The 25,675-nt window shown below is 37.6% G+C and overlaps 1 protein-coding gene across 3 annotated transcripts in view; it reads left to right on the top strand.

The window, feature by feature from the left end:
- Window positions 1-8,770: 8,770 nt before the first annotated feature.
- Gabra2 (gamma-aminobutyric acid type A receptor subunit alpha2) overlaps window positions 8,771-25,675 on the top strand; it is a 164,969-nt gene continuing 148,064 nt past the window's right edge. The window contains exon 1 of one of the 3 annotated variants that reach the window (XM_040747156.1): window positions 8,771-8,791. The gene's annotated coding sequence lies outside the window, so the exon portion shown is untranslated. The remainder of the gene's footprint in view (window positions 8,792-25,675) is intronic. The other 2 variants (XM_040747162.1, XM_040747160.1) reach the window with 2 other exon arrangements.

The following is a 25,675-nucleotide window of genomic DNA, read 5'->3' as shown; positions in this document are numbered from 1 at the left end:
CTAGGATTCTATAATGAAACTGTCTGCTCAATCAAGTCAGTTTAGTTCTACTTGCTGGTAACCTAGTTTAAGGATATAAATTGTGACTATTTCTTGCTTATTATGACAATAAATGTTTCTCCTTTAGAAGCTCAGAGTTCACTTCTGACATTATTTGCATTCAGTATTGTGCTGTCTTTAACATCCTTTTGTGTCTTTTTTATTTCATTTATCCATGTTGTTTTTCTTAATTTGATGGTCAGCACTGAGGACAGAGACTGTTTCTTGGCCACCTGCTGCCTTTTCTGGGGTCTCTCCTTTTGGCTATGTGGGTCTAATGTCTATTGACTGCACATGTCTCTTCTCCTGGGGTGCGCATGATGAGAGGTACTCATAGGAGCACATAATTCCAGGCAGGAATCTTGCCAGGCTGACTCACTCAGCAGCTGCAGCCTGTTTGCAGTACTTTTTTTTTCCTATCTGGGTGTGAGAATTAGGAATAAAGGAATCTCAGCTTGATATGTAGTGAATAGAATTGGGGTTCCTATCTTTCACAATTTGATAATTCACGCTTCTTGCTTTTGAGTCTAAAGTAGATAACATATAACAGAAATGACTTCAATATTAAGAAAACAATGCTAAGTAAAAGACAAAGGGGAAAGTTAACAGATCCGTAGTTATTTCAGACTTAGATAATTTTGTAAAGTAGTGCAATGTTGGGAGCAAGGCTTCTTCCATGTTTTTGTAATGCCCCAGGTCATGTCTTTTATAAAATGGAGATGGTAGTTTCAGATCTAATATTTTTGTTGAAGATGTCCATGTATACCGGGAAACAGGGCATTCTGCTTTGATGGCTCTGTTTAGTAGAGAAAAAGCTGTCTCTAGAAGCCAGAAGGATTAGTATTTATTATCTAGCAAATGGGGCCTACATATTTACCCTGGCAGAGGTAAGGAAGAGAAAGAGAAAGAGAAAGTGACTGAGAATGTGTAATACTGTGATTGTGACTAGCAATACTTTTTGGATCCCTAAAATTTGCTAAGATGCAGATTTTAATTGTTTACACTCAAAAAGTAACTAAGACAGCCAGGCATTGGTGGTGCATGCCTTTAATCCCAGCACTAGGGAGGCAGAGGCAGGCGGATCTCTGTGAGTTTGAGGCTAGCCTGGTCTACAAGAGCTAGTTCCAGGACAGGCTCCAAAACAATACAGAGAAACCCTGTCTCGAAAAACCAAAAAAAAAAAAAAAGTAACTAAGAAGTGAACAATGTGAACTGCCTTGATTGTAGTGATTATTTTACAATAAAAGATTATATAACTTAGTTATAAACAATTTCCACTATCAAATATACCCATAAAAATCTACTCATTGAGTTCATTTAGATTTGATGATGTTGGGAGATGAAAGAGTGGTGGAGTAAGGAAAGGTTTAGAGGGAGGGTTGTACCCAAATGTATTATATGTATGTATACATAAAAAACAGATTACTTAAATAAATCTATGAGTAATTTTTACAGGAAAACAATTTTAAGAATTCATTCTTTTGCTGTAGGAGGATATCCATCAGAATAAAGCAGAGATACTTTGGCAGGTAAGTAGGGTAGATGGTTGGTGAAGTTAGTGTTCAACATGTGCAATCTGTTATTAGTTAATGACCCCACTACAAAGGTAGGCAACACTCTTCTTCATTCTCTTTGGGTTAAAATGATAGAAAATCCCAACCAAGAAAAACCCTCTTTGGGATATGGTGGGGTGATATTCAGTAACCAGTGCTTGACCTCTTCTGCCAAAGCATTTTAGTGAGGCTGAGGACATTCATCAGTAGATAAAGTGTTTGCCTTGAAAGAAAAAGAATGTGAGTTGGCTCTGCAGAACCCATAAAAAATTCCAGTGTGTGTTGCTGGTCATTTGTAAATATCAGAGACAGGGAAGTAGAAGCAAGCGTATCTCTGGGACTCATGCCCAGCCTACCAATGTAGCTACTTGGTGAGCTCAGGCCAGCAAGAAACTGTGTCAAAACATTCCATCATATATATTCCATCATATTAAAATATTATTTGGTACTAGACATAGAAGTTTCTATAGCATAGATTTTTGGAAGAGTAAATTTGAACCTGTAAATGTTTTCAAACACCAAACTATAAAATGGGGAGACTAATTATCCTTGTTCCCTTTTATCTTACTTTCCTTTTCCCAGAGACCCAGGCCAAACTTGCTTTCAGAAGTTCATCATTATGAGTTTGGAGTGGAACTTGTCTGCATATTTTTTAATATGTGTCTTAAAAATTAACTGGAGTGTGAGAGAGGTGGAGAGTGGGATACAAGTTTGATGAGATGGAAAAGTGAGACAAATTTTAAATGGGGAGGAGGAAAGAAGGTGACAGAAAGGGAGGAAGGAGTGATAAATAACATTAGGATGTTCGTAAAGCTATAGGGAAACATTATTTTATATGCTTACTTAAAAGTATTTACATATGCATAGTTATATGCACATATGTACACACAGTTTAAATTGAACTATTACTTCAAACTGGGTGATAATGTTCCACTCAAGAGCTATAGACTAACAAAACCAGAAATGCCTGTCATGAGAGTCTTCCTTTTCATTTGTTGGTCAGGGAAGTTCCAAAAAAGCATAGGTTATTGCTATTGTCTTTGCCCACCTCCCAGAACTTGAGGTAACACTGTATCACTAAAGACACCACCACTTCAAACACAGGACTTGGAGGAATTGAGGAAAGCTTCCTGGGAAGCTTCCTTCCTGAGACCTGGCATTTGTTGGTATTTCAAGATGTTAAATATAAGTATGAAGCCATTAAAAATATTTCAATTACACATGTAAAGTAGCGTGAGTGTTATCCCAGGCTATCTTCAAACTTGCAGCACTCTTCTAACTTCCCCAGCCACTAGGATTACAGGCATGCACCACCCCACCTGACAAGGTGAATGTTGTACACTGTTGTGCTTATTACATTTGAATTTAGTATCTCTCGTAATCAGCTTAAAGAAGTGCAAATCAAATTCTAATTGGTCTTAATAATAAAAACCCCCAAGTAAGATATAAGGGTAAATGCTGAGAAGCAGAACAGTCAGCCACTAGTTCTAATCTCTGCCAAATCCTCGGACTGAATAGGGGATCCTTTCTGGAATCCTCAGACTTAATGCAATGATCTCCTGTCTCCTCCTGCCTTATATTCCTCTCTCTGTTCAGCCATATCACTCCTGTCTCCACCTCCCTAGTGCTGGGATTAAAGGTGTAAGCCACCACTGCCTGCTCTGTTTCTTTTTTAGACTGGATCTATCTCATGTAACGCAGGGTGACATTGAACTCACAGAAAACCTCCTGCCTCTGTCTCCAAAGTGTTGGGATTAAAGGTGTGTGCCACCACTGCCTGGCCTCTCTGAATGACTAGTGGCTAGCTCCACACTCTGATCTTCAGACAAGCTTGGTTTGTTAAAGCAAAAACAAAATATCATCACATCGAAGTTTTGCATCAAATGTATAAAACAATAGTATAGTAACTATTTCCTCCAGGCTTAAAACGAGCATCAACATCCCAAAGCATGGTTGTTATGACCTACAGAAGACTTTAGGCTAAAGTCTTAGAAACAAAATAATAACAGTATAGATGATGAATGGGTCTGAAGAGTAATGAGGCTTGAACATGCCTCCTGCAAGGAAGGAGAAGGATCAGGATAGCCTGTTCTGAGAATCCATCACTACTTCCTCCTAATCATGCTCCACTTGATCTTGGGGGATTCTATAATATGTAGGAAATAGAATATGGAAGATAGGGATATAGACTCTTCAGTGGTGCATTTGTTTGTCAGTCTTTCATACTGATGATGGGAGTATTTGATGGTGCAACTGCCTGAGAGGTACCCACATTCCTGTCAATAAGGCTAGTAAACATACTGTCTCTCCTATACAGACATGCCTGGGGACCTTTGATTTGTTAGCACCATTCTATCTGGGAGGTATGGAGTCATATAATTATTTATTTACAAATCCTCAAGAACATTCCACTAACATCAGTAAGGTGAGCACTCAGGGAAATAGTCAGTGGGCATATACAGTAGTTATTTGCATTATTGCTTTGACCTACTACTTGGCAACAAGTAACAAAGTCTGGCAAATATACTATGGCTCATGGTTTAAGAATGGATAAAGTTTGTCATTGCACTACAGTCATTGTATCTGCAATAATGAAGCAGAGAGGCATATTGATGTTCAGCTCCCTTGATTGATGAAAGGAGGAAATGGTGCAATTATATTGTAATTAAGCATAAAAAGGAAAAATGAAAATTAGTTTATGTGTGTAGGAAATGTATGGTGTATGCTATTTGTTTGTGTGGGGGTGGGTGACTGTCAAAGTGGAAAGAGAGTATACAAACCCTGGAGCTGGTAGGCAGTTGAACTGAAACAGCATCAAGTGTTTTTAAGTATTGAGTCATGTCTCTAACACCCTCCTTCCCCTTACCAATTAGTCTTAGGATCCCATTCCATGGAATGGTCCCACTCACATCCCATGCCAGTCTTTTCTCTTCAGTAAAACTTTGGAAACTAAGTGATGCCCAGAGATGTGTCTTCAAGGTGATTGCAAATCCAATTAAGCTGACACTAGAGATTAACCACCACCACGGTCTTAAGATATTTGGCAATAATTCTGCTTCTGATCAGCTCCTTCTAAATTATGCTTTCTCATAGACTGCAGAAAATAGAATAACATTAAAATATTTCCACTCTTCATTTGTTCTCCTAAAATCACTTTCAATATAAAGCATCTGCTTAATTGAGTTTTATGCTACACATACAACCGCTTGTGCTACTGAAGTGTTCAGAATTGCTTAATGAGCTTTGTGTGAATAGTTTTAAAGGTTAAACTTAAATTATGTCAGGTTTCTGACATGTATTCTGTTTGACTAACCACATTATTCCTTCCTCTATTTCTTTTGAATACATGATAAGATTATTTGTCTCTAATCTGTCAAGAAGAAATACTAATTAGAATAAGGCTTTTGAAAGAATAAATTAAGATTTCTATGAATAAATTATGATTTTTGCAACATCAAATTGTAAGAAATTAGAAGACATTTATTGCATACGGGTTTTGGCACAAGGGCGAATATGACACAACAAATCCTTTGTGAAACTTTCTACCAGTCTCCTCCATCTAGCCCAGTGTGATTCCCATCCTAATTTGGGTCTCTGCAAAGTATTTATGAGACTTACACTCCAATTATTTTACTTACCACAGTGCACCACAGTTATTTGTGGATACTCCTAAACTACAATCCTTTAGAACTCAGGGAGCACTTTTGAATAATGTCTGTGTGTCTAATACTCATGCAAGTGCCAAGCTCACACTGGGTGTTCAATGCCTGTTGGAAATAGCATGCTCAATTTTGGTGCCTTACTTTGAATTACTCTATCTTCTTTGTAAGAATTGCAGCCATGCTGAACTGCCCATGAAAGGATATAACTGTAGGACATCATGACACCTTGTCCACCTTTATCTTCCTTTCTTTTGGATAGACTTTATATTATGAGAGTGATCCCACAGTCTGTACTTCCTTATCTCTGGATTCAGTCATTCAAATATACTGATTAGATATGTACTGTATGTTAGTCACTGTTTTTCAATATGGGATCCATTATTAAATAGAAAAAATGCTTCACTTCTGTTTACATCCCATTTGTTGTGTAGAACATAGAAAATAGATAAAACTGAGTGGACACATAATATGTCAGTTTGTTATGCTATTAAGAACAACAAAATATGTAGAATGAAAGAATGTCAAAAGATGTGCTAGTTATCAGAAACAGCAGCTATCTGGGCTGGATTTCTCTAAACATAAATCAGTTAAGGTATGAGATGAAGAAACCAAGGTAACATGTACCATGTCCTTGGCACATGGTAAGGGTAAGAGGACTCTTGTTGCTATAGCTGAGAGGAAACAAATTATGGTAGAAAAGAGACAGCATGCATGTTGATATTGTCGGCCCTCAATGGGAGTGGTATTATATAGGAGGTGTGGCTTTGTTGGAGGAAGTGTGTCACAGTGAGGGCGGGCTTTGAGGTCTCTTTTGTTCAAGCTTCTCTCAGTATATCAGTCAGTCAACTTCCTGTTGCCTGTCTATCAAGATGTAAGGACATTAAACTCCAGCATCACTGTCATGTTTCCTATCATAATGATAAAGGGATCATAAGCGAGCCACCCAAATTAACTTGATTCCTACCATCTTGGAGGCTGGAAAGTCCAAGGTCAGGGAACTGATATCTTCTGAATGCCTTCCTGTTCTACCCTCTTGTTGTACACAATAGAATGACTATAGAAGACTTAACACAGAGCAATTTTTCCTTAATAAGGGCTTTGATCCCATTAGCAAGACATCACCATCTCTATCTCTTAAAATTCCCACATTTTATCCATTATGTAGGCCACACATACATTTTGAAGGGGACACTTTCAACAACAGAACAGGCTCTAAGTTTATAATGCATATTAGACTATATGTTCAAATTTTGAAATTTTATCAATGCCCTTTAATCTAGTAATTAACTGTAGAAAATGAATGGAGAAATGTGAGAGATCTGTGATGGGAGGTACTCCATATGTGTAGGTTGAAATGGGAGGAAAACCACCAGCCATAGAATCTGAGGAGAGGCAGCTGTTGCAGTAAAGTTAGAGGGAGTTGGTGCTGGGCTCTCTTTTGTATAAACCAAAGGAAGTGATATTACAATACAGATCTGAAATAACATTGAAATGATTTTTACTGAAGTTACTCCATTCAGTCAGTCAATGTGTAAAGTGCTGAGTCACTTACTGTGGGCTGTGTGCTCCTGATCCTGTCAGGCAGCTGTCTGGTCTTGTACTTGTAGGAGGTATATTGGGATGACCCAAATGCTTGCATTGATTCCATTAGATTAAAAAACAGACTCAGAACAACAATTTATCCTATAATAGCCAATTATGCTGAAACTTACAAATGCTTTGTATTATAGTGAAACCTCCTATTGGCCTCTTACTAAAAATGTACAGCCCAACATCCCTTTCAGAGACAAAGCAGCACGACCCAACATTTACCCCCATTGATCTTAACTGTTGTTCCAATAATACCATAATTTTGGATAGTACTTTCTAATATGAGATTGGGCTAGAGATGTAGCTCATACTTAGAGTGCCTACCTAGCATTCATGAAGCCATGAGTACTACAAAAGCCAGATGTGGTGGCAAATACCAGTAATTCCGGTAATCTGTGTATGAAGGAAGTAGGTCCTGTAGGGAGCTATTCTAGGTACATGTAAAGATGTTTGAGGCCAGTCTGAGCTACATGTAAGTATGTATCATAGAAGAAATTGTACATCTTTTATAGTGTCAAAATTGAGTTATATATCTTAAGTAATAACTGTTATTGAACAGTCTAGGCTTTAGTCTGCTATAGGAAAACTAGTTCTCTTTGAATGTTGCACATTGTTTTCTAGCCAGATACTCAGAGGTGCAGGTAAGCAGAGTATGTGGAAATGCTACTCTCTTCTAAAGGCTTGTTTTGCAAAGCTGGCTGGAAATTCAACCTGCACATTATAGTTTGGATAATGATTATAATAGTGCCTTTGTGCCTTTTGTTCTATTTTTAGTTGATGAAGTATTTTCTTTTTTCTTAATCAACCCATAAGATTTCTAAGCATGGTATATAAATGTGTCCTATCTCTATGTTACAGGTGGTGAAACTTAATCCTCTTGTCCCAAATCACATTATCCAACTTAGAACAGGAGAGTAAGGACTCCAGTAGAGGGATCAGTGGAAAGCCTAGAAAATGATAAAAAGAAACTGTCTGGAGAGAATTATTAACATTATGTTTGGGAAAGCATTTGAAAATTAGTATAAAAAAGAAAAAGATAGAAAATAATGAAAAAAATTGGGAAAAGGAAATGTTTTAAATATTAGGAAATGAATAAGGAAAAATATCTGGCTTGTAGCACAAAATGTTTAACAGATTATACTCATCTGTGTCCATTTATTTATTCAACAAGAATTAGAAGTAAAAAACATACAGACCCATAACAGAGGTTAATTGATCTGATATATAAGGACATAGTTCCTCACATAAAATAGCAGTGACTATGAATAATGTTAGGATTCAGCTAATCAGGAGACTGATGAGTTTTGAATCCCTGGTTATTTGATATTTGCCAAAATTGATGTATTACGCCAATCAAACAGAATCAATAAATCCAGGCTTAAGGAACAGAGCGAAGATTCCTGGCTGACCCTTGGGAGGGTGAGAGAGGAATCACATGGCAAATATGGTGGCCACGTTTTAAGTAGCCTATAGGCATGGTCTTGAGCACCTCTGGGGAGGGGCTAACTCTTGATGAACTTTCACAAAGAGCAGGATCTGGGGTGAGAAAGAGAGAGATGGGGTTTCTACTCTAGTCAGACATTATGTGTGGTTTTTGTTTTTTAAATTGTATATAGGAAACTGGTGAGAAAAACAGCTACTGGGGTAGAAACAATGTCTTTTCTCTAGGTGGGTCAAATCTAATCTGATGTAGGTGTTTTAAATTTTTCATTGAAGGTCTCTGTCATGTTGATATGTCTAAGTACATCACTCCAGTAAGAAATGACTGTAAATGACTACAAATTATCCATAGTATTTAATATTATAGAATGCCCCCAATTAATGAATGAATTTTTACCCTTAAAATACAGAATATTTTCTGGTAACCATACTTCTGATTTTGAACTTTTATGTATTTTAGGTTTGTGATATGTGATGTGCTATCATCAAGCAGTGCTGAGTGTGATGGTGAGTGAACATGAACCTGGGCTCTTGCTCAGACACACATTTTCAGTATCAACAGCTGTTACTTAAGCTACATTTTCTACACATCATCTTTTTGGCCCACAGTAAAGTTGCCGAACTTGTCTTCTGTACTTTACACATCATCTCCTGTCAGGAGAGTATCTAGACACCTGGTGTTCACTCTTGGTCACTTGACACAACTTCATCAGTTAGTCCAGCAAGTAGAAGGTTTCATACAGTGATTCAGGTTTCTATGAAATAACATGGTGGAGGAAGTTAATGGATTCGTAGAGAACAGTGAGAAGTAGTTATCATAATCCCAATATGAAAGTGCAGGTGTCTATGTAAGTTGTTATACTACTTTTGAGAAAGACCCGCTTATGCCTTGAGGCAGAAACAAAGGATTTATAGGTGTATCACACACAAGAGAAAGTGGGTCGTCAGTGAGCACTGCTATTTTTTTTTTTGTGGCACCATGAAGAATGACACTGTTATTTTATGGGAATTCAGAAAGAGTGGAAGGAAACAGGCATCAGGATACAAATCAGGAGTTCTATAGATATGATGATTTTGCTGCCTAATATGCTTCCAAGTGGAAACCCAGTAGGTACTTGGATATATGAAGCTGAACTTGAACATGTCTAAATTAGAGATCTGGACTGGAGAAATAATGTGCAGATGGCATTTGCAAACGCAAATGAATATAGCTAGCTAATGAGTGAGGGTGGCTGAAGAATTGCAGGATGAGAGCAGAACCCTTGTCCCTCTAGCAGTTAAAGATAAGGAAATTAAGATGCTCAAGATAAGATGATAGAGGAGTCATAGCCAGAGAATTAAAAACTTAAGTAGACAAATTGGTACCCAAGAGTCCAAGTTAAGATAGTGGTACTTCAAGGAAGTAAAAAACAAGGAAGTGTTGCTAGTGCTCTTGGTGAGCTGAGTGATGACTTACATCAAATGACCTTACAGATGCCAACACAAGAGACTTAAAATCTGGTGATCGAGACAAAACTCTGTCATCTTTTCTCTGAACAAAGAGAAGCAATGCTAGCTACTTTTGGACCAAATTTATGAAATTCATAATAAAAGGAGCATTGTAGAAGGACTTGAAATTTTGCATGTTGTCCATAAAAGAAACACATGCAAAAGGGCTCCCGAGGGGGTATGACAACTAACCTTAGGGAAAGGCGTGCAAGTGATTTGCAATGGAGAAGAAGGAAAAGCAGCTGGATAGCCCCCAGGAATCTGGAAAGCCACTTTGTGGTAGTGTAATAGTGTGTATATGAACTGTCTATCAGGCTCATGTGTATGAACCCCTTGTCCCAAGTTAGCAGCATTGCTTTGTGAAGTTGTAAACATATCTAGGAGTGGCTCACTGACTGAAATCCTAGGGCTTCCCAGTTCTCTTTCTAGTTTAAAGTCTCTCTGTTTCTTGGTCTGTTGAATTGTCAATGTGATATGCTACAAGATCCCATCACCATGAAAGGTGTCTTGATATGCCATGTTTTTCTTTTCTTTTTCGCTTTGTTTTGTCTTTTTCCACCATGATGTACTGATGTGCTACATCCAAAAACAGTGAATCAAAATAAACTTCTCCTTCCTTAATTTCTGTCAGGTATCTTGTCACAGTGACAATAAAAATTAGTTAGGATATTCAACTTCAAAAGTATAGAAATGCAGATTACTTTCAAAGAGTTTTCTGTAGAACAAGTCCTTGACACCCTCTTCACTCAGGACTGCCTGCCTAGAAAATTTTTTTCTGGGATTAATTCGTTGTTAGGTCATTCAGAGGCCATATTACCTGTGGTTCAAGCAGGTCCTTGTAAGTAATTCTCTGAGTTGACTTTGCTGTCATGCACACAGTGATGATTTCTCAAACATACTATTTAGAAGAGGAATAGGGTCACAGCAGCTTTCATATTTCTGGAAGACTATAGAAGAAATCCTATGCATGGAGGGAGTGTCCTGCAGGGGTGGGTTCTGTGTGAATAGCCACTGGAAAAATGATGCATGGAGATATGGAAAGTAAGGTGAGATTTTAGTGCTGACCCCGGAAGATACAGATGCCAGCAACATCCTACAGCTGCCAAGGAAAGTTTAATGCAGTGAGCAAAAGTAGGCTGGGAGATTTGCCATGTGGCAGGCAGCCAGCAGCGCTGTAAGGGAAGTGATTCCCAAGGTCTTGGAATGATATGTCCCACTGCAGTAGGCACCATATGATAGGCATGGAGTCTGATGATTTAATGATTGACCTCCCAGATGTTGGTATTGTATTTGGCCAATCACTCTTTAAGCTTTCTATTTTCCTCATTTGGAATAAGGATACGGACATCTGCCTTACCATTGTATATTTGAGGTCTGTAGCTTCATTTAGTGTTTTATAGATACTGAGAGATAATGTAGCCCTGAATCTTTGAGTCTCCTTAGGAGGTAGACTTGGGAGCAGTGCCAACAGCATACCTTTCTGCTTTTCCTCAAACAGACTGTACCTTTTTTGTTGTTTTTATGAGACAGGGTTTCTGTGTATTGTTTTGGAGGCTGTTGGTCCAGCCCAGCCTCAAACTCACAGAGATCTGCCTGCCTCTGCCTCCCGAGTGCTGGGATTAAAGGCGTGCGTCACCACCGCCCGGCAAACAGACTGTATCTTAGTGTTATAAAAGATATTCAGGAAAGAAAGCAGAAACAAAGAATAGCCACAGCTTATGTGAGTCAGAAAACTTAGCCTTCTCAAAAACAGGTAAGTTCAGACAATGACAAAGAAGAGCGCAATTGAACACTAAAATGAACTACAATTTACATTTGCAAACTTCTCATGTAAAACTCTATTTTCTACATTGTATTGCATAAAGGTACTATTATAACCTACATAATAAAGCTACAAAATTATATACTTCATAAATTTATCTTTGTGACATGTTTTATGCATGTATTAACTTCTATTATTTTATAAGGAAGTATTAAATTGAAAAGGTTAAAAGAAACTTTACTATGAAACTACTTGCTGTTTCAAGGCTGTATTTTTTCTGTGAATTTCTTCTTTGTTTTAAACTTAGATCTGATTTTAATGTATTCCTTTTGTAGCTTCAATATTCACCACTCAGCATTTTTCAAATTACTTCATAGTATTCGCTAGCAATAGCTTCCCTTGGCTCTTTCGCCAAGTAGCTGATATCCAGATGCTCGTAAGCACAATAATGTGTTGGCATTAACTAATTATCTGCCACGTGCAACTATTTATACATCCTGACTACATCAGGAAGACATGAAAGCGATTTACAATCTCCTTTAAATAGTCACAGGCACCTGCAGGCACTTTAGGCTCAGCAACAAAAAAAAATGGATGATGAAGATAGGTTAGGCATCTCTGTCCTTTATGTCTTTAACACTTTCAATGACTATGAATTAAACACTTCCTTTCCCTGTGAGGCGCTACAAATAACGTGGCAATTTCCTCTGTAAGTTCCCCCAATTAATAATGAAGTATTATATATCAAAAAGAGGAGAAAAATTGGTGTTCTGATTTCTATAAGTTTGTAGATATGGTAGTTGTGCTAATATAATGTTAGTAGTTTTTGAGATGTTTGTAATCTGATTGTGATGAAGGTAAAGGGAATTTGTGGAAGGGCAAATGTGTTCTAGGTCCATAGCTCTCAGTGTAACCTTGTAGCTTCCATATCAACTTACACTTTAATCAGTGCAGACACACACAATAGTGTGTACACATTTTTGGGATTTCACTGATATACTCTATTTTCTTTGGAAAGCAAAAGGAAATAACCGACTATACTAGTAATTGAGTATGTAACAAGAAATATATCCTGAATTGTAATTGACCTTGCATTTCTACATTTCTTTCTCATAGTAAAAGTGGCTTTTTTTATAAGGGCAAAAGTTCTCAGACTTCAGAGTGGCATCTTGAGTCACTTGGAATAACATCTTGGTTAGATGGCACCTGCCTCATCTTTAAAGCAGTGATAATATCTAAGCATACTGTTGTAAGGTATTCATAATATTCTGTAAGAACTCATACATGGTGAAACAGGTCAATAAATGTGAGTTGTCACTAATTTGGATCTACTACAAAAGCCAAAATAGCCTTTCAGGCTCCAAACTCCGGCAATCCCAGTCAGGTGAGCTTGGGTCTCTGGGGGGACACTCCCCATCCTCTGCCCAACACCCATCCCCTCAATCTTCCAGGGCCACTCTGGGCATCCAGAAGACCCACCCACACAGGAAAGACATCAGCCTTTCCAGGCCCCAACCTCCGGCGACCCCAGCTCCAGCTTAAGCTTCAGTGTCAGCATCCCCAGCTTCAGCTTCAGGAAGTAAGGATAACAGTGGAGACAGAAAGACCCCACCAGTACCCACTGGAAGAAGAGATGGGAAGAAGACAGAATAAGAGCTCACTCAGCAATCAAAATACCAACATGACTCCACCAGAATCTAGGGGACCAATGCCAGCAAGACCTGAAAAGCACTACATAGATGAAGCAGAGGAGACAGACCTTAAAAATCATTTTATGAAGATGATAGAGACCCTCAAAGAAGAAACGAGGAAATCCCTTAAAGAAATAGAAGAAAAAACAAACAAAAAAATCCATCAAATGGGGGAAAATTTCAAGAAATAAACAAATCTCTCAAAGAATCTAAAGAGTACCAAGAAAAAACAACCAAACAAATGAAGGCAACAACTCAAACAGTTGAAGGATTGAAAGCTGAAATAGAAATGATAAAGAAAACACAGAATGAAGGGATGCTGGAAATGGAAAAGCTGGGTAAACAATCAGGAACTACGGATGCAAGTATCACCAATAGAATACAAGAGATACAATAGAGAATTTCAGATGTTGAAGACTCATTAGAGGATATATAGTCATCAACCAAAGAAAATCTCAAAACCAATAAATCCCTAACACAAAATATCCAGGAAATATGGGACACCGTGAAGAAGCCAAACCTGAGAATAATAGGTATAGAAGAAGACGAAGAAATATAGATCAAAGGTACAGAAAACATATTCAACAAAATCATAGAAGAAAACTTCCCTACCCTAAAGAAGGATATGCCTATGAAAATACAAGAATCTTACAGGGCACCGGAAAAAGAAGTCACCTCGCCATATAATAATCAAAACATCAAACCTACAGAATAAAGAGAAAATACTAAGAGTAGCTAAAGAAAAATTCCAAGTAGCATATGAAGTCAGACCTATCCGAATTACACCTAACTTCTCAATGGAAACGATGAAAGCCAGAAGACAGATGTCCTACAAACTCTAAGGGAACAAGGATGCCAGCCCAGACTACTATATCCAGCAAAGCTTTCAATTACCATTGATGGAGAAAACAAAATATTCCATGAGTAATACTCCATTGTGTAAATGTACCACAATTTCTCTATCCATTGTTCAGTTGAGGGGCATCTAGATTGGCTCCAGGTTCTGGCTATTACAAATAATGCTGCTATGAACATAGTGGAGCAGATGCCCTTGTTGTATGAATTTGCCTCTTTTGGATATATGCCTAAGAGTAGAATTGCTGGGTCTTGTGGTAGATTGATTTCCATTATCCTGAGGAATCTTCATACTGATTTCCATATTGGCTGTAAGAGTTGGCACATTGGTACATTTACACAATGAAGTATTACACAGCAGAAAAAAACAATGGAATCTTGAAATTCGAAGGTAAATGGATAGCACTGGAAGAAACCATCCTGAGTGAGGTAACCCAGTCACAAAAAGACAAACATGGTATGTACTCACTAATATATGGATTTTAGACATGAATCAGGATAGTGCAAGTCTGTACTTCTGCTGACAGAGAGTCTGGGAAACAGGAAAGGACCTAAGGGATATGCATGGTAAGCAAGAGAAGAGGAATGAGGCAAGATCCTCTGAACAGATGGGGAACATGGCGAGGGGTGGGAGGGGGGAGTGGGAGCTGGGAAATAGAGAGGGGGAGAAGAGGAAGAGAGAGTAGGTCATGGTGGAACAGGAAGGTTGAGTGGGGGATATGGGGCAGAGGGAGTTATAGGTTAGAAGACAGATCAGGCACCATTGTGACCTCTAGTGATCTAAAGGGATGACACCTATTGGTAAGCTAAGCAATAGTAGAGAGACCACCTCGAATGCCCATTCCTGATAATGAACTTGATGTCTATAACCATCCAGGAGCCTTCATCCATTGACTGATGGAAGCAGAGGCAAACACCCACAGTTAAACACTGAACTGAACCCAAGGAACCCAGTGACAGAGAGAGAGGAGCGATGAGCAATTTGGCAAAGAATGGGCTGGCAAAACCAGCAGAGACAGCTGATCTGAACAGGGGAGAGCTCTTGGGCCCCAGACCGACAGCGGGGAGGCCAGCATGGGACTGATCTGGACCCCCCCGAATGTGAGTGTCAGTGAGAAGGCCTGGGCAACCTATGGGGCCCTGAGCTGTGGATCAGTGTTTATCCCTGGAATACAAACAGTCATCGTGTGCCATAGCACTAAGAGGGATGCTCTGTCAGCCTGGACTCTTAGGGGAGTGCCTGGACCCTACCCAGAGTAAAATGACAGACTCTAGATATCCCCTGTGCGGAAGGATTTGGCAATAGGGTGGGAGGCTGGGGGGGATGGAGGAGTGAGAGGGGAGGGGAGGGAGAGGGAACTGGGATTGACATGTAAAACAAGCTATTTAAAATTAAAATAAAAAATAAAAAACAAACAAAAAAGCAAAAGCCAAAATAGTTCTTTATAAAAAAACACAAAACCTAAGATAATTTTTTTTTACCATATTGCTACTGGAGGAAATTAGTGTAGTAGTTTGCCAAGTTTATGTTGCATCTATTTATTGTGAATATTATTTTTGTCTTTATAAAGTTATAAAGTGAACAGATTAACCTTAGACATGAAGCTAAAATATGTCATTATCCCTGGCAGATGAAGAGCCAAATGGTAGATGGATTGTTTTTGTTCCTTTATGATTATTTGTATTTTGATTTTTGTAAATGAGGGAAAAGCTAACAGCCTTTTTTTCTTTTTGAGACACTTTTATGGTAAAAAGTTGCAAATCAAAAATAATATAGCAAAATTGTCCAAACCAAATGACTATACAGCTCAATAAACTTTTTTTACAAAGTTCTGACCATTTTGTTATTTTTCCCCTATTTTTAAATTTAAATTAGAAACAAGCTTGTTTTACACTTCAGTCCTAGTTCCCTCTTTCTCCCCTCCTCCCCTCAACCTACAGGCCCCCTATGCCATCCCATTGTGCTCTGGAGGGAGGGTGAGGACTTCCATGGAGGATCTTCAAAATCTGTCATACCACTTGGAGCAGGGCCTAGGCTATCCCCTGTGTGTCTAGATTGAAAGAGTATCCCTCTATGTAGAGTGGGCTCACAAATTCCACTCATGTACTAGGAATAAATACTGATCCACTGCCAGAGGCGCCTTAGATTAACCAGACCTCCAAACTGACATCCTCCTTCAGGGGGTCTAGAAAAGTACTATGTTGGTTTCTCAGGTGTCAGTCTGGGATTCATGTGCTCCCCCTTGTTAAGTTCAGCAGTTTTTGTGGGTTTCTCCATTCTGGTCTTGACCCCTTTGCTCATCACTCTTCCTTCCCTGAAACTGAATTCCAGGCGTTCAGCTCAGGGTTTAACTGTGGGTATCTGCTTCTGCTTCCATCAGCTACTGGATGAAGGCTCTAGGATGGCACATGAGGTAGCCATCAGTCTCATTTTTGGGGAAAGGCATTTAAGGTAACCTCTCGACTATTTGATTTTTAGTTGGGGTCATCCATGTAGATCTCTGGAAATTTCCCTAGTGCCAGACTTCTCTTTAAACCTATAATGGCTCCCTCGATTATGGTATCACTTTTATAGCTCTCCTCTATTGTTCCCTTAACTTGATCTTCCTGCTCTCTCTTGTCCTCCTCTCCCCTCCTCTTCTCCCCTTCTCTTTCTTCTAACTCCCTCTCCCCTCCCCCATGCTCCTAATTAGCTCAGGGTATCTTGTTCCTTTCCCCTTCTCTGAAGGACCATGTATGTCTTTCTTAGGGTCCTCCTTGTTTCCTAGCTTCTGTGGCGGTGTGGATTAAGAGATAATATAGTCATTTATAATAGACACTATGGAGTTTCTCATTAGATTCTGTGCTTTTATTCCTCTATCAAATGTATTTTTATGTGGTTAACTATTATCTGAAGTGAAATACCCATTACATAGCTAGAACTAGAAACACAATTGACTTTATATCCTATTTCATATCTTGAATCCATCACTTAAATGCAGGTAAAAATTTCTTCAAAAATGTATTTATTATTTTTTATTTGCCAGTGTTTTGTCTGATGTATATAAGGAAAGCAATGTACATGCAATGCCTGCTGAGGTCAGAAGAGGGTGTTAGGTCTCTTGGAGATATAGTTACAGAAGATTATGAGCTACCATATGAATGCTAGGAATTGAACCTGGTTCACTAAGTCATCTCTCCCACCATGAATGATTTTTTGAGAGATTAAAAAAAGTTTTTAGAAAATTTGTTTTAATGTGAAAAGAGGATGTAAAGATTTTCCATCTATTGTGAATTTTGATAGAATAAAGAAACAAACATCCTAGTATGTCATCTTTGTTGGTGCCTAGTAGTGGCAGGCAGGATTTTAGGAAAAAAAAAGAAATTATCAGGCATTATTTTTAATGTTGTCTGCTGCTTTTAAGAAAAAGAATACTTAAAGCATGAAAAGGACCTGAGTATTAATCTCCAAAAGAACTTGATATAAAATGTTCATCTATAATTTGAGGCAATACATATCTTCACAAGGCCAGGCTTCATTTTCTGTTATTAAAATGTTATAGCATTCTTATTAACTCAATAACTATGCCTCCCCACCTCTGGTATAGGAAAGAATAGAACCTGATGATCCCTTGCCAGCAAGTTAGACTTGCTAACCTTTCAGTATTTATTTTTTCTTTCAGAATTTTTTCTCCAGTTTAAGGCTATAAATCTGTCTCATTTGTATTTCCATCTCATTCATGGAGGAGAGGTTACAAAACCATTTCTTGGCTTTGGCTTGGATGTGTTCTACAATTGTTCTAGAAATAAAATTCCTTTTCTGGTCCTAGTTCATCTACTTGTAGTACAAACAGCACCCCTTCCCACATATATTTGAAGAGTGTAGATGTAGATGTGAGACAGCATTTGCCTTCTATGCTGATTCCAATCAATATGTACCACATTCACCCTGCCATAACCAAGAAACCCTAGTATATTTTCTTACATGTCAGTTTCTTCTCATTTTCATACTTTATGGTTACTTCTAATATATACAGAACACCAACATATGCTAAAACCAACTTGATCCATTACTAAATGCCAGCTAAGCATCAATAACATTCCTGGCCAGAGATGGTCCTTTTCTTCTATATTTCTGCCACAATGAAAGTAGCTATTGGCTTAAAATCAGCAAAGCAGAAGATGCTTAAGAAGCATTTAACCACAAAATTATCTAGGTTTGAGAAATTTTCATTCTTTTCTTCTAGGTCTATGGTTGGACCACAATCTTTCAGAAAGATATATAGTAAATGGGCTACAAGAAATTTGAATAGTTAAATGTTTTGGTCTTGTCAATGTGTCTGGTTGAAAGCTGTTTCAAAGTCCAATGCTTTAATAAGCATTTTTGCTCTTAGCTTTAAAAGGAATTTAGGTCTTCTCAAATTTCTCATAACTTTTTGGATGTCTCAAATCACAATATAATTGCTAAGAAGGCTATATTTCACAGGTTTTGTGCTAAGTAATTAACTTAAAGAGTATGACACATATGGTCAACCTGTCTGTCAATTTATTATTTGGTTGAAGAAATAGAAACATCATGAAAATTCTAAGATTAAAATAAACAATGATATGAGAACAGTGATACAGTGGCTTAGAATTCAAGATCATGATCTGTAGTCCCAAGAACATAAAGACAGAGCAATTCTCAAATGAAACAGTGAATAAATAAATGAACTGAACTAAGAGTTAGGTGTGGGAGAATAAAGTAAAAGTCCACTCATCAAAACCCAGTATTGGTTAGTAATGTCAAACAATATGTTCTGTTTCTGTGTTTAAAAGGTCAGATCTTGGAGAAATCACAGCAAGGCTGACTTGAGGTTTGGCCATTAAACTGTTTCCAGGGCACACTGTGTTATTCTGCTCCAGTTATTTTAAGAGCCCAGGGTAGAATCCATTCCTGGATGCAACTAAATGACCTACAAGCACTAGTTCCTATAATTTGTCTAGATTACTTCTAGATTACTTGCCCCAAACCCTTGTACTTTCTTGGCTAATGTTAAGGACAATCATCCCATTACCAGCTCTGATACTGACATACAAAATCATGTTCCTAGTGCATATCATGAGAAGATTCTCATTTTCTGCTCTGTGACTAACTTTCTGCCTCTGTCAGCCCCACAACTCCACAGAGTCACACTTGTGTGGTAGTGTTTTGTTATACTCTAACAAGTAAAGCTTGCCTGAAGATCAGAGTTTGAAACTAGCCACTAGTTAACCACAGAGGTCTGCCCAGAGAGACAGGAAGTGATATGGCTGGGTAGAGACAGACATTGATAAGGGAGAAAAGGACAGAAACTCAGTCCTTTTCAGTTAGGAAGTTAGTGATGTAAAGGTGGCTATGGCTTGCTCCTTTGTCTCTGATCTTACAGCATTTTTCCTATATCTGACTCTGGGCTTTTATTATTAAACCTATAAGGACTCATGTTACACACTTGCGCTTTATTCAGATACACATTCCTTCCAATAAACAACAGAAAATTTCTCAAGGCTGAGAATTCACATTCATCAGAGACCTTAAGTTAGACACAGCAAAGTTTGTTTGCTAGACAAGTTGATAGGCAATTATACTAGAAATGATTCAATCTTCTTGTGATTAACTTTCATTTAATCTTATCAATTTAATGTATTTTTATAGGAATCAACTGATGGAAATTGTTGGTGTTCAATATATTTTGGACGTTATATAGTAGAAACATTTTAGGATAACCCTGTAACAGGGATACTCTAGTTGGAAAGACAGGAATGTGTTTCTTCTAAAGGTAAGTCATAAGGAATGGGAAACACACATAAGATTGCTCCCAGATAGCAACCTAACATAGACTCTATCACCTCGGAAGGCCCATTTGTTTCAGCATCTTCTGACCAGGGCTGCAATAATTACATGCAATAGCAACATTTATTTGACAGAGTCAGTGATGCATAGATCTGTTTTCTGAAATATTTCCTGTGAAGAATCCATTACTGTGCTACACAGAGACAGACACAGGAATAAATGAGTAGGTATTACTTTCTAGAAGTTCACAGCCCATTGAGGAGACAGATATATGTCATTTCCATTGAGTGACTGTACATGCAAAGTACCATGTGACAACACTAGGGAAGTACACCAATACAAATAAGCGCATGTAAAAACTTTTCCCTGAAGTGTTTTTTTTTTTTTTGGTCTAGACTTTATGAACTTTCACTGAACACTCTTTTGAGTTGTGGAAACTCCAGATTATTCTATTTCCAATCTAAACTAAAGTCTAATACATTACTTGATATTTTACAAAGTGCACATAATATATTTTTGATCCTCTTGTTTAAAGATTATTTTTGACTCATCAAGAATTTTTTTATTATAATTGTATAACAATTTTCTTAGTAGTCTTTTAAACATGATTTAAAATGTGAAAAACAATGATTCTTTATAGCATTACTTTTTTAACCTATCATTCAGATCTTATGCATAGCTTTTAGTCCAGAGGTTAGTGAGTTTTTTATTTTGAGGGTATGCATGAAACATACTAGGTTATTTGGGCCAGGTAGGTTCATTTACAAATACTTAGTGCTCTCATTTTAACATGCAGGTAGCCTAAGTTAACACTTTTATTTAAGAGTAAACATTGTTTTGGTCAAATAATGCTTCATATACAATAGCAAACAGTAGGCCAGTCTTGAAACTTAATTGACTAGTATTCATTTTCCACATGTGCATATGTTAGAGTACAGTTCTTCATTTATACATCTATGAACTATTACCCAGGATTTATAGATGTATGGGGCAGAAACGACTCATCAAATGCGAGAGCTTAAGACAAACAGACAAATGAAAACTATAATAAATATTTAATACAATTGGTTTCCTAAAAATAAGGAAAAACAGCTTAAGTCAAGAATACAAAGGACATAGATGCCATCTTGAAGTTTACCTATTTCCACTCCTTCATGACACCAATTTTTAGGAATACTTTCAGAACCTGTATCTGTAGGATTCTAAACTCCTGATAAATAATACTGGATCACTCCCTTCAAGACAGAAATTACAAAGCACAGTTTATTGAGATGTTCACTGGATGAGCACTGACAGAGACTAACATGGCACCTTACCTCATAAAAGTAAGACTTCATTAATTTCCAGGATCTTGAACTCCTTTACACCTGCACAAGTCTTCCAGCTTGTAAACCAGATGCACCATTTTGTCAGCCCTCTTGATAGAAGTCTCTGTCCTGCCTCTCTCTAGCAAACACACACATTTGCTATTAACACAGTGTATGTCCCTTCTCATTGCACATAAATACAGAGAAGCAATGTCATACTCTTATTCCTGCTCTGGGGGGATTCTTTATCACTGTGGCAATAATCTTAGCTTTGGGGACTGGAAATTTAAATTTTGATGTAGGAGACAAATGACCTTCTGAGTAACAATTGCAGTGCTTCTTATCCATTGTCCTTGTATTTCTTACCAGCAATTATTTATTCAGTAGTTGCTCTAAATCATTGGATATACACATTTAAAGAGAGTCAATGTTACTTAAAAGTAAGCACAAGGTCAGACATTATGGAACATATAGCATACCTGTTAGACAGATGCTAATCATTATTACAAAATGAATAGAAAGGAATTATCAGAAAGATAGCACACATCACAAAGGAACACAGCAGAGGTTGCTCTGGGATGCTGGGGAAGAGTTTTTGGAAAGTGCTTTGTATTTCCTTTTCAATGAAGAATGAATGAGTAGATACAACTGAGATGAAGGAGCTGGTAGGAGCTTTACAACACAGGCAAAGAATGATACAACACCCCATGACTGAATGAGAAATAGCAGCCAGGAAGTTGGCACGTTCTAAGAACCAAAAATAGGCTGGTGTTGATGGCATGAGGCAACTGGTAGCCTAGGACCAGGCAGCACTTAAATCAGATGAGATTTTGGATATGATAAAGATTTGGGTCTTAAGCTGATATTAAGTGGGAGTCTATGAAAAGCGTTACAGCCTGCATTGACATGACCTACTGCTGTAGGAAGGCCAGACAGATAAGTGGGACACATGTGACTACTTAAAAACAGTATTTAAGGATTCTCTAAAAGCTTGGCATTCATTTACTAATTTATTTATGTGTTTTATTCACTCATGTATCTATCCATACATTAACATTTATTGTCTTCTACGTGAGAAGCAATGTGAAGCATAGGGAGAGATATAAATCAACTTTGGCTCCCCCAAGAACTTATTAAAGACAAGTAAATTTTTCTTTGGGTAATTTGAATCTTAAATTGTTGCAATGGCTTGTGCTTGAATGATGTTGATTGAATAGCTCAGAGTACTTTAAAGTGAGAAAATTTTGCTTCAGTGAATTGTGCGATGACAATAGAATTCATATTAAAATCTGTGACTGGTTGGCCTTTTCTGCCTTGTCAGGCATCTCTGAAAATTGCTTCAAGTGCTCACATTGAATTTTTAGGTTAGAATTGATTTTTTTGCTTTTCTTCATGTAGTTATGGTTGGAGATATATTCTTCACATGAATCTCTACTCAAATCCAGTTTACTTACTCATTTCTCATCCACTTGAACATTTGCAAGTTGCTATCGCAGTTCAGTCTCTTTTTCTAGCCCCCATTTAAACACATTTTCATGTTATCATTTTCTTCTTTTAAAATGTATTTTAGACATTATAATACCTTCCATTTATAATATAATATGTTTCCATGATCAGAGCTCCTGTTAGAACTTAATGAATGTCATCTACCTACTCTATATCTGCCACCATGGAGAAGGATGAAGTGAGGTTTCACAAGTAATGTTTGTCAAGGACAACTTCTGACTTGTTATCCTTTGTGTTTATGTAAATAAAGAAAGAAAGACAGACAGAAAGAAAGATACAAAGAAGAAAGATAGATGAAAGATAGAAGTACAAATATAAACAGAGTCAGTAGGAAGCAATTGGGCCACTCCTATGTAAGCAAGTAATTTGGGGCTATAATTTCTGAATCGTTAAGAAAATATTTGGGGTGTGATCCCATTATAGAGGTTGTTCAAATAACACAGCACCAAATATCATAGTTGTACTCATCTTTCTATTCCTTCTCTTTCTCTTTTCTTCAGGGTCATGATAAGTCAAATCATTCTTACAACTATACTGAAAGATTTAGAAGCACAAAACAAATATTTGCTTATTTTTATACTATGCATTCAATATAAGTTAGCTAAAAGCTCTCACCGTTTTTGTCCACTCTTGGGTATCCATAGGCCAACAATTTAGGCCATTACTCCCCCACAGACAGCTAATAGGGAAGAAGGAGTTGTCACCTAGAGATGGATCTTCTTTTGCTCACACTTCCTGTTCAAAACCAGTTTTGCTGGCCCATCTAATTTCAAATGGAGCAATCAAACTGAAGATTTCTTTGTCTCTCTGTAACTAGTCTTTTTCTGTCCTTCCAGCCAGCTCCCAGATAATGACATGGAGACTTCTTATCAATTATGAAACTTGGCCTACTGCCTAGTCTTATTCCAAATTAGCTCTTATAATTTATATTTACCTATTTGTATTAATCTACATTACATCATGTGATATTGCCTTCTTTCATCTTAAACCTCCTGGTTCTCTCTGCGTGTCCTGGCATCCTACGTACTGTATTCTCCTCTTCCTTTCTTTCCTGAGAAATTCTGCCTATAGCTGTAGCCTAGCTATTGGGCATTTAGCTTTTTATTACACCAACCACAGAAATACACCTTCACACAGTGTACAAATATCCCACAATATCTGTCTTCTAACTTAGCATCAAAAAGTACATTGTTCCAAAGGTCTCAGGAAAAAGGAATATGAATGTCTGGTCATATTAATTTGAGGACATGACAAGGATGGGGCTGCTGGATATCCACATGTCGTCTATTGAGTTTGCCTCCTTGGGTCTCATTTTTTTTTCAAATCCAAATTTGTGGCAATTTTGTTATTTTATGTAAATTAATGGCCAATTGAAATGAAAATAGTTACTTGAGTTTTCAATATAATCCATACAATACATCAGTAAAATCTACTTGAGTGGATCTAATGTAGGGACCTACAAAGAGAAACGTAGACAGTAATACATGTACACATGCAGCACACACTCACATTTCTGTTTGCTTGGTCACATTATCTTTATGCATCATAATCACATGGTCTTCCCTATGCCAAAGACAAGTGGAGGCTTATGCTATATTTAGTTACTAATGAGGAAGGAGGAGGAAAAGGAACTACTACAGAATGAAAAGAAGATGGAAATGCAGGATGACTGGAACAAAAAGAGGGCATGATGTACTAAATGAGGACAGAAGAAGGAGAAAAATGTAGAAAAATTGAGTGAAGAAAACAGTATATTCAAAATAAAGAAAAATGTGTGGAAGTGTGTTGGGCTCTAATGGATTACTCTCTGAAAGTGGAAGCTTCACTCTTGGCTAGACAGAATGGATGTGAACACACTCATGGGAAAAATAGAATCAAAAGATTTGATATGGTCAAGGGCTCTGAATAAAACTAAATTCCATTTTCTAAATGTAGATGCAGGGATCTAACAGCTTTCATTACTTCTGAAGTAACAACAAGGGCTGTATAGCATTGGGTACTAGTCAGTTATTTTCTGTGCACATATATCAACCCACAGAGTCCTCATGACAACCAAATGAAGAAGGATCTGCAAGTGCTAGTATTCTTTGTGAATGAGAACTAAGACGCTGGAGCTAAAGAATTTGTCCCAAGCTTCAAGGTTAGTAAAGAGTGTCAACATGTTCATCTAGGTGTTAGAAGGTTATGTACTCCCAGCGCAGCTCTTTCTCTCACTGTCTATGAAGGAAGTTTGATGGTTTACATATATATGAAAGCATCAGAGTCCTTGTCCTTTCTCAATAATTCACAGGTCACACATCCTTTAATTGATTCATTTCATTTATTCCCCAAGAATTTCCTGGAAAACCATAGAGATATCTGGTTCTATCTGCTCAGCTTGAAGAAAAATATGGCTAAGATAAGACCCCTACCTTTAAAGATCTCTAATGACATTATCTTTAATAAAAGGCACAAATAGAATGTTAGAGGTATCATCCTATGGCCTGGGTCTGAACTGAATACAATGGGAAAACAAAGAAGACCAGATAAGTGCCAGCAAGCATCTTTTATAGTGTGAATATTTGCATGTCACTCAAATTAGCACACTGAATCACTAATGTCCAAGGTATTCAGTGTGGAGTCATTGAGTGTGGTGTTCAGGTCATGGGAATGAATCCAGCCCAAATGAATGAAATTAGGCCCATATAAAAGGGGTACCAGCAATATTTAGTTCATCCTTTTTATTTTGTGAGGACAGGGTAAGAAGTTACTTTTTATGAACCAGAAAGTAGCCCCTTAGCACATACTGATGCATTAGTCCCAGTGTTAGGCTTTTAAAACTCTAGATCTATGTAGAAATGATTTATGTTGTTTAAAAGCTTGTTGAGTTATCTTGCTTTTTATAACAACAGAAAATATGATAGAAGAGTTAAGTTCAATTAAGTAGTGTAGGTCCCATGCTAACTTCCTGTCCTAAATAAAGTGTGGTTATGAATAAAAGCATGACTATTT

The sequence above is a fragment of the Mesocricetus auratus genome, unplaced genomic scaffold (genome assembly GCF_017639785.1).
Source record: "Mesocricetus auratus isolate SY011 unplaced genomic scaffold, BCM_Maur_2.0 Super-Scaffold_100006, whole genome shotgun sequence".
Classification (NCBI taxonomy): domain Eukaryota; kingdom Metazoa; phylum Chordata; class Mammalia; order Rodentia; family Cricetidae; genus Mesocricetus; species Mesocricetus auratus.
The sequence above is the reverse complement of the archived record's forward strand: the minus strand, read 5'-3'. Positions and strand labels throughout refer to the sequence as shown.